Source organism: Coptis chinensis, chromosome 8 (assembly GCF_015680905.1).
Source record: "Coptis chinensis isolate HL-2020 chromosome 8, ASM1568090v1, whole genome shotgun sequence".
NCBI classification, from domain to species: domain Eukaryota; kingdom Viridiplantae; phylum Streptophyta; class Magnoliopsida; order Ranunculales; family Ranunculaceae; genus Coptis; species Coptis chinensis.
Genome location: NC_141463.1, coordinates 94,926,808 through 94,937,657, shown reverse-complemented (window position 1 = coordinate 94,937,657; position 10,850 = coordinate 94,926,808). Strand labels below are relative to the sequence as shown.

The following is a 10,850-nucleotide window of genomic DNA, read 5'->3' as shown; positions in this document are numbered from 1 at the left end:
TTTAATTATGTATGTCTTTTACAAAAGTTCAAACTTTTGCCCATAGTTGAGATTTGTTGAATGTATGCTTGTTGTTTAATAACAGAATTTTGATTGAAATTATGTGAAAATGTTAAATGAAGCGAAGATGATATTGCGACTATTTTCAATGCAAAACTATACTTGAACTATGTTATTTTTTTTTTTATTTGTTCAATATATTTATATCAGATTATTTTTATTTTATTTTATTTGCCTTTTTTTAACGTGGGTCATATACAAATGTGGGTCATATAGTACATCTTAGACATAGCCCATAATAAAGTTGGTTAACCCATTTAATTGTGGTTGAGTCAAATTTTTAATGAAAATGTTTATTGGAATGATAAAATTCAGTATTTACGAACTATTATTTATCTAATACTATTTATGAACATTATGTGGAGTTGATAGTGAAAACGAACAACGTATCTTCAAAAAAAAATATACGAACAACGTGAAAACCCCAAAATATTCTAATTATGTATGTATTTTACAAAAGTCTAATCTTTGGGCCATAATAATGTCCTTGGTCGGAATATTATTTATTAAGAATTTTTTGTTAACTTACATACTGAATGTTAAGTTGTGATGGAAGAAAAATCAACGAATTAGAACGATAAAATTCGTATTAACTGATCAATGACTGAAACCATGCCATCCACAGCAACCAACACGCAAATGCGAGCAAGCTGCTCACTATCTGACATGTACTCCTGAACCTCAGGGTTTCACTGGGATGTTGTGAGCCTTCGTGAGTCTCTTGTTCCCAACCAATACCGTTTTCTCACCAACCATGCCGCCCACCCCAAACACTGGGTACACCTCAAAAGTCTTTAACTACATTTACGTGGACATGTACTCCTGAACCTCAGGGTTTCACTGGGATGTTGTGAGCCTTCATGAGTCTCTTGTTCCCAACCAATACCGTTTTCTCACCAACCATGCCGCCCACCCCAAACACTGGGTACACCTCAAAGTCTTTAACTACATTTACGTGCCTATACTGCTGATGCAGCTTCTTAGCGTGTGCCACTATAACTTTTGCGACAGGATGCTTCCGTTTGCTTTGAAAATTAAAGAAAAATAAAACAAATAAATGGTAATCCAAAACAACTATTCCCCTTTCCCTTAGAAAGCAAGTAATGATAAGAGTAGCTAGAAACAGAGACTATCTCTGCATTAGCAGCCATGTCCCAAAATTCTTGAATAGCCATGTCTGAAAACAGCATCGTACTAACTACCAAAGACTTCTCTACTATGAAAAGTTCCAGTCTTCTCAAACACAACACATTTCACCTGGAGCCAGAGTGTTGAAATCCAATGAATCATCTTTCTATGCATTTAGTCAATAGAATGTGTTTAGAATCAAAGACAAAATTGAAGATATAAAAAGTTACATATAACAGTTTTGAATGTTTATTAACAGATATTAGATACAGTTTCTTGCTTTGTGTGCTTTTTCAAGAGCATTTCTACCCTTGATGAGAACGCCTTGGGAAGCACCTATTCATGTGGAAATCATGACAGCTGTTGGGGTAGCTGAACCCAGTGCACATGGGTAGGCAACTACCAGTACTGAAATACCAAACTGCAGTGGCAGTTCAAATCCATCAATAGCTTTAGAGTAAACACCGCCTTCCCAAAAATGAGCCAGTCCAACCATGTCATGAGTGCTGCCACAACAACCTGCGAAAAATGGAGGCAACTACAAACATTGAACCAAATTTACATATGAAAATAGTACACAAATGAACTAATTACTGCTAATTTCATTTTTTTTTTTTTTTATTGGCAATGCAAGCCTGTTTTAAATGAGATCAGTTTAGCATATGAGTTGCTAATTTGTAATTCATAATTCATATTGATTAAAATGAAAGTTGACCACCAATAATGCAAAGCAAATTGATTACTCAAATACAGCAATAACTTATGGACAAACTACATAACTATCTTTCAAACTTGTACTGGAGTTTGTCATACCCTGGGAGTGCTATGCAGTCTGGAATTTTACGATTCAATCAACCCATCAATCATAAACTTAACTACAATGAAATGATGCCATAATGATATCCTATTATCATGGTGCCTTAACAACATCTACCAGTCGCCAGACCCACCACAGAGATTGAGACATTCCACACAGTGTATAAAGAGACTGTTTACTGTCATAGTGAAGGTCTCTACATTCTGAAGGTCAAAAGCAGAACTGAACCAAGAGCATATCAAGAAAAATTTCATGCTAAACACGACCAAGTGACATGGGGATATCCTGAAGGTTACATGTGTTTCAAATAGTCAACAACTCAGCATCACTTCATGTCTAAGTGCAAAAGAGATAGACCAGAGGTTACAACATAAATATTGTTTAAACCTGATAATTAACAACCAGTGTCTCCAAACCAGTATTACAATATAAGCACTTGGCAAAAAAAATTTAAACAGCCCAACACATACAATGTCCTTAGAATCGTGACATAGCCCCGGGACAAATACAATGTCTTCAAATGTTTTACTAACCTCAAGGTACCCTAGTGAAATAGCCCCGGGACATACAATGTCCTTAGAATCGTGAGTTCTTCCCCTGCTTTTTGACATTGCTTGGTCATGATTAAAAAAGACAACTGTTAGTATTTGCAATGATAGCTTTTTAAATTTGATGAAAAATAAAGCATATAGGATCATACCAAAATTAAAAGACAATTTGCAATTGCCGCGATAATGACTTTTAGGTGGCTTCTTATCGGGTGCGATTGGCTTAAGGACTTGTTCCATGTATAATGTTGAGTAAATTCTATATAGAGATACTGGTTCGCATCCGCGTCAATACAATTAATTGGGAGAAACTGAGTTAATATGGGGCAGGAATGTTTTTCATCAGCTAGAAGTTCTAGAAGCTCTTGATGTTCAGCGAAGAGCAAATGGTGCATATTCTCAACCTAGATTTGTAGAGCAGATACACCGGGGTACAATCTATTAAGAGGGAAATTCAAGATTCTTGTAGATAGAGCCACTATGTAGGTTGAAACTTGAAGATTTCAGCCTGATTATGTCATTCATAAGAGTTGGCTTCTAAATAAACATGATTAAATCTCTTGTACACATTAGAAATATTTTACTCATTTCAGTGTAGCAAACACCTCTAGGTTGGTGTCAGAGTCATACTTTATCAACAGCAGGGGTTATATGGGACAACCCATATATATAATTGTATATTGTGACCAGAAACTTCATTGTGTAGATAAACAACTCATCCGGCATCATGGGTTGGGTATATAGCATATGTATGAGTCATGTGTAGATTAGCCGGTGCAAACCCTTTTGGAAACCTTACATATATTCAACTGGACAAACCAGTTGAGACAGAGTTGGTTAGAGATTATCAAGTTGCAAATATAAACTATAATCCCTTATAAAAATACGTTGGCAAACATAAATCCTAATGTAATTGGTAAGAATTCAGAGTACTAATTAATGAATCAAGAAGCAAGTATGTTTCACCTACCTTAGTGCAAAACAGCATCGCTGGTTCAATTAATATATAGTTGAATTTATTGTCCTATTGCTACCACCCTGCAATGTTGGGAATTGACAAAATATAAAATAGATTTCATAAACATTTCAACTACACAATTTAGCTTCAATGGTAATTAGGATAAACACCCAAGAACGAAACTCCTTATGAGACTGATTTGGGGGGTGTGCATACAACAGATGCTGTTCAATATGTAAATTTGAATCTTCAAGGTTACTGGGAATATCGATATTGAAATGAGGCTGACTTAAAAAATGAGAAAAAAGTATTGGGATTAACGAATAAAATTGAAACAGAAATATCCATCGTGTATCGTACTATATTGTTTTCATTAACTAATAATTTTAGGATTATAAAGAACAAATACCTTTTCTTAATTCATGGAGCAATTTAAGAAGAAGTGACTTAGGACTAATGTTGTCCCTTTCTTGCTCAGTTGTGTTATTGAAAACTACATAATGCTGTCGATGCTTAATAATGAATTGTTCCAAAGCTTTAATGCTTTAAAGTTACCAATATACAATAAAAATTAGACATATGAGCAACAAATAAACCAATCGAATCCAATTAAATGGAAGTCGATATATATTGTATGTATCGGATTGAGTGCAGATTAAGTGAAGGGTAACTTGTGTGGAGGCTTGTACATGGTTAAGGATGCCAATATGGATGGCGCGTTTTGGATTGTCGAGACAAAACCGATTAAGATATATAAACAATCATGACAGCAATCAAATGTTTTTTGCCGAGAAACTTAATAGTTGAAGCACTAAAAAGAAAACAAAACAATTTCTTTATACCTTAACTTTATGTAATAAAAAAATTACATTCTCAGGTTCTTGAATCCAAATCAAGCACTCAATCCCTAAATACTACAAACATGATGGTAATGAAAATATAGCTAATCTCAAACAGCAAGTCCTTCAAACAAACAAACAAACAAACAAATATATTCGCTAAGTAAGAATAGAGGTGAGAACTAAGGAGTTTGCTTATTTGGGGTTTTCCATATCATAAACGAAGATAGTGGTTTTCCTTGTATGCAATAATCCATCAAAATACATCTTTTTTTTATTAAACAAAATGCCTAAATAAGTAAATATTAAACAAATAAGTGGGAAAAAAATGACAAACAAAGAGGGATAGAGTGAATACCTCTTTTCGAAGCGTACTATCTGTTCTACATCTTCAATAGCTTCAACTGTAGTAGGTGAAGCAGAGAGTGTTACTTCTCTTCTATTGGGCCTTTGATTGGTATTTAGAAACAATGAGAAATGTAAGTTTGGGTTGAATGGTTTGAAAGTGATGACTTTGTTGGTAGATAGATGATGAGATGGGTGTGAAAAGTGCATTAGTAGGAACAGGTTGAACTGTACTAATCCTTCAATCAACATTTTCAGGACCCATCTCCTCCATATAGTGCAAAATAAATCAACTGCATACCAACAATGAAATCAGATATTTGTTCATTTCAATTTCCAAGTTCAACAAAGCTTTTTCACATCAAACCCAATATGAAAATTTGAAACATACCTGATTCACAAAGAAGACAGTATGCGTTCAGCTGCCATTAGTATCACCAGTTGTGCTTCGCTTTCGATTCTTCAATATGGCTTCGATAATATAGGACAATATGGCTTAAGATATTCTTTGAACTGACAATGTTAGAATTTGATGAAGAGAGAGGGTTATTTTAATACACTTTTTTTCTTGCGAATTTAATGAATTAATGTCTTTTTGCTTCTTTGGGTTTTTTTGTTTGAATCTGTTGAGAAGAAAAACCAGACGGAATTTTTGGATCTGGAAGAAAAACCTGCAGCTGTTGTTCGTTTCTCTGTTTTTGATAGGGTGAAGAAAGCGGTGGAAGTTGCGGACGCTGGCTTGGAGTTGAGAAAGCAGGAGTTGCATTGCGATTGGAGGAAAACCCGGACGGACGCCGGATAGGCTTAGGAGGCTAAAAAGGACAGATGGTGAATCGGGTTAGGATAAAAGCGCGGTGTACGGCTAGCTCGCCCACGCCTCTATGTGATGGCGGCTAAAACTAAGCTTGGCAGCTCGGGTGCGCCTCTTTAAAGGTGTTTAGATGTTGATCAACTTTAAGAAATTATTGTTGTCCTAACAGGATATAATGAGCTATGTTCTAATATAGTTAAAGTCAATACTATGCCATCAGTACAATTATCACATACTCAGCCTATGTACGAAGCTCGTATTGTTAACTGATTAGAAAAAATAGTCATGGAGACTATGAAGTTAAGATTGAAGCAAGACAGATAACACAACAAAATTTTAAGTAACAAATTACCATGTGTATGCCGAAATGGACCAGGTAATGCGTCTAACTCCAACCAATAAAATTTTCTGAAAAATATTTATATGATTTGGAGTTAAGGTCAGAAGGAGTTAATTTTGTGCTAAGCTAATAGGCAGGTTACCCATTGAAGCTAAATACAAAATAACATATTTCTAACTGCAATGCCAATCCAAATTGATAAATATTATCATTATATAACTTAAATTAATAAATTGATCAAGGTATAGCCTTGTGAATAGTTGATGATGAAACAAAAAAAAAAATAACAAAATTAGAGGGGAACGCATTATAAGAAATAGGGTTAACCTAAGTAAGTTTGACAAATAATACGTTGTAGCTATATTAAACTATATACAAAATAGATAATATTAGGTTATACAGAATTAAAACACGAATAGTTTTTCCAATCTTATGTCAACCTTAACGATGTAACAATAATTTAATTTTAATATGTAACAAAAATTAATTGCACAAATAATTTAAGATATATTAACATTTAAAAAAAAAATACCTATGGAATACCAGCAAAGCGTGATCAGTCCTTGGTACTTTGTTAGAAAAATCCAAATAATAGTGGACAACCAATTGTAGCCTTCATGTGGAACCACCTAAAAGAGTTAAATATGAGTAGATTAGTCAGATACAATCCTATTGTGAAGACTTCAACTATAAACGAATATATTGTAGATGAAGTAGACATTCAAGTCAATAGAACCCCATTATTTATAAAAGGCGTAATTCATCGCATGAACTTTCATTAAGCTGCTATTAGTGATCTTAATAAATCAAAATGGGCCAAAATGCAGGGGCCAAAGATCATATGCCAGCATGTCTGTAATGATGATAAAATAAAGTTAAATGATGAGTAACTAATTGTGAGTACTATAGACAACAAAAAAATACAATGTTGATAAAATTCGCAAGTTATATAAAAGCGCGTAGACATTATCAAACATTGACAGCATGTTTAGACCTGCTAACAAACAGTTTAAGTAATAAAGCAACGAATTATTGTATGACTGCCTATCCAGTGTATTCAATATACATGCATGTAAGCCGTGTAATATGGAGGATGTTGAAATGTGTATGGGGTTAGATACAATGAAAAAAAAATGAATAACGATAGAAGCTTCTTGTACGGGAGAACAAATCATAACGCCTAATAGTGTTTAAAGTGATACGATAACATAATAGCATAGAAATATAACATCATATTTAAAGAAAAATACGAAGATAGTTGGGGACTACCTACAAACAGGAAATTATTGATGAAAGTTGTATCAAGAAATTTGAGCTGGAGTAGTGAGACAAAATCCTCTACTATCATCCCCTTCCTTTTACACCTACAAAAACCATAAAAAAAAAATCGACATCAGTCTGAGGAACACATCTAAACACCTTGATACACGTTCCACTTAGCTAGTATAGCTAGTATAAGAAGACTGTAAGTTGTCAATAAGTTTTCTTTGTGGAACTCTTTTGCTACCTTCTGTTACACTGACAATCTTGAGTCTTGTACTTAAAAACAGGTAAGCGAAAGAATAATGTTTCTAATAAAGGTAGACAAAACTGCGAAAGCAATAGCTATCTACTACTAACAGCAGAGTGAAATTGACTATGAAATAATGAACCAGTTATGGATGATGTAGAGAAGGAGCTAAATACATCAACATAGGCGCACGTGGACATTCCAAACGTTTGCCACAAACCATATTGACTGGTGACTGTTGGTGTACAATGTCTGTGTTAATTCCTAAGCATTCAAAACTTGAGTGAAAAATATTACTGGCCACAATGGTCATGTCAAGCTTAATCTGCTAGCATTGACCTCATGATTTTCAGTTTCTAGGGAAATCCTCTTGAGTGAAACAAATAAATAACAGATATTGGTAGTACACCCTGGAAGATATCATTGTTTGTTAGAGTTTAATATGTTCATTTATCAAACATAAACATTCCTTAAATATTTTCATACGAAGTAACGATATTGAATAGACTATATCAGTTGGAAACTTATATTGGCGATAATAATACCATTTAACACAGAGGATGGGCAATTATTAATGAAACTAAACGATTTAAGAAGGTTAAAAGTAGGTTAACAAAGGTTAAGACCTCTTTATAGTTTATAGACACGTTGTAGCTAACCATTTAGTTGGAGCAAAAAAAATATAATTGGAAAACGAAAAACAATAAATTTCATAGCTTGACATACATTGTTGGGTTGAATAATTATGATTATATATCATCACATGAAATAGACAACTCGTTACATGATATAGACAACTCGGCAACCTTGTTGTATTCATAGACATAAATTCAATTTAAAAGTTATAACTACTTAAAGCCTCAATCGCGACAAACCGTCAAGAGTAGTCGGGAACCCAAACTTTAGTAGAGTTGAAAGTTATGAAATCCCACAATGGCTTGAATATTATGAAAAAAAAATATATACATAGCAAACCAAATTACTAATAATGATAATTATAAACTAATGGAGGAAGAAAACATATACTTGAGAAATTATGTATAAAGTCCAAATAAGTTGATTTGTTTATAATACATTTTGACGAAAGTGAATTTATTTAATTTAATTATTATAAATAGTTTAGTATATAGTTATAGATGTCAAGTAGGTTGCTTTAGGGGGTCACGAACGAAAAGTACAAATAGGAATTGCTTGATGGAACTCGTATGGAGAGAATTATGCTAAAGCAGTTAGACGAAATTGTCTACTATCATCCTATTCCTTGTACACCTAAAAAATAATAATAATAATAAAGCAACGTCAATCTGAGCAACACATCTGAAGACCTTCATAAACATTTAACAATCATTTCATAGCATATTTTGATAGTAAATTAAATTATAAGTCCTGGACAATTGGATAATCAGAAAATAAAAGACTGAAGTTGTTGTAAAGTCTAACCTTATTGCTTCTTATTCTTGAAGGAAATCCAAGAAAAAGTCAAAAAGCAAGCAAGGTCGGCAACTTAGCTAATATAGTGAGATATAGAACTGAAAGAAAAAACAACATGTGATCAATCTATTAGCAATGTAGAAATTAGGTAATCGGAAGACTTCAAATTAGTGTTAATAAATGACTAAATGAATATGTTTCATACATATATATCTAAGCAGTATAGAAAGAAAATGCTTGAAGTACCTATGGAATGTTGAAATAATAGTTGTATCTTGTCTTTTCAAGCGAAGTTAACGGGGACATCGTGAGCCTCAAGCCGTTAAAACTTTAAGGTGAAAAGGGTATGATGCCAACTATAACCCTACAAACGTCACATTGTAATAGGTATATATTGGGAAGGGGCTGCTACACACTTAAAAAAAATGAAGACTGCTAACAAACAACATGACGGGTAGTTTACTCTAATGTAAGTTCAAGGGATTGGAAATTAGTAAAAAGTGTAGCCAGAACTAACCATATTACTAATCATCATAACTATAAACTAATGGGAGAGATAACGATAATTGAGCATTGATGCAAGGGTCCAACGGAGTTAATTTGTTTATAAAACTCTTTGATGTAGTTTAATTTATTGAATTTTATTATTATATATAATTATAGTTGTGAAGTAGGGGGATTCGTGTGTCACCAACGAATACCGTTTGTAAATAACTACGTAGACATTAACTTGAGCTAGGTGAATAAAAATACTATTGAAATACTAAATAAGTCCCCTAACACCTATTATTTCTAAACTGAAAACTGGAAGTCAAAGTTAAGGCTAGAGTGTCCTAAAGTCCCAGAGATCAAGTGAGTTAATGGGGACATCTTACCCTTAAGCATTAAGCCTTTAAGACAAAAAGGGTATGAAAGCAACCATAACCCACAAACTTCATATTGTAACAGGTATATAATGGGAAGGGGCTACACAATTTTAAAAATAAAGACTTCCAACAAACAACACATTTGGTAGTTTACTATACCTAAGTTCAAGTCGGCAGGAAGAGAGTGACATTTAACATGCAAGTCAATATAAAAATACGGGCTAGTCCTTTTTATTTTTTATAGCCTACCTAAGCCTTATGATGTTTTCATAATCAAGCATTGCATCCCCCGATCGACTTGTAAATACTGAACAACAACCTTTATCTAAGATTATTGCATTAGAAATTCTTGACGACAATAGAACGTAGATGTGCCTGAAGATAAGTGGCTCTAAGGTGGGTACTATGCAAATGGAAACTGAAATTAAATCTCCTTATGATCAAATTATTTAAGAGTAATCTAATTCTACTTCAGTAACTTTCGTTTGTGAAGAGTAACTTCTACAAATTTCACGAGAATGCTACACGGTCGTAAGTAATTTAATAATATTCTATATAAACTCGCTTTGAGAAAATTTTCGATGGTGGACGTTGAGAAGGATGGGTCGGAGTTGAGAAGCTAGGACAACGTAGAAGAACAGAGGGTCAATCAATACGGATATTAACGTAATTTATAAGCCCCTTGTTAAGATGAAGGTTATTCCCAACCAGAATTAATAATCGCGAGTATGCAATATGGAAAAATATAAGGGTGGGTCAAAATTGTCGACTCTTAGGGTCTATCGACATTGCTAGTAACTTGATTATGGTAAAACTGTTGAGTTGCACGCCCTAAGGATTTAACTGAATTTTGCTTTTCTTGATTAATACAAATATTTGGTGACCTTGAAGAAAAGAAATCAACTTGAAGCTAACATGTTAGATTCAACCATCTTGTGAGAACATATAGATTCAAGGGATCAAGGTCTCCGTTGTGTTCATCTCTATCTAAGAGAAACAGAAAGGGATTGGGAAGCTAAAATATGACCAATCCATTGAACATTTCAGCCATGAACATCCATTAGAGCTCCCCAACATCCAGCAGCCTTCTCCAAACTTATATTCTTGTACACTTTGGAATTGCCAGATTTCTTCAATAAAATAATCCGGACAGATCAAAGGGAGGATAATCTCTCAGCGACACTTGATACCCATATA

The 10,850-nt window shown here is 33.7% G+C and overlaps 1 long non-coding RNA gene across 6 annotated transcripts; it reads right to left on the bottom strand.

Moving 5' to 3' along the window:
* Positions 1-1,331: 1,331 nt before the first annotated feature.
* Positions 1,332-9,329, bottom strand: LOC147484660 (uncharacterized). 6 transcript variants are annotated; one of them, XR_015204397.1, is made up of 10 exons: positions 9,034-9,329; positions 8,797-8,885; positions 7,116-7,210; positions 6,379-6,475; positions 5,859-5,914; positions 5,087-5,507; positions 4,709-4,988; positions 3,524-3,591; positions 2,539-2,618; positions 1,332-1,707 (listed from the first exon to the last, which is right to left on the bottom strand). It is a non-coding gene; the product is annotated as an uncharacterized LOC147484660 (long non-coding RNA). The 6 variants fall into 6 exon arrangements; XR_015204401.1 differs by having other exon boundaries at positions 5,087-5,190; positions 9,034-9,078; XR_015204400.1 differs by having other exon boundaries at positions 5,087-5,166; positions 9,034-9,078.
* Between the last annotated feature and the right edge of the window lie 1,521 nt (positions 9,330-10,850).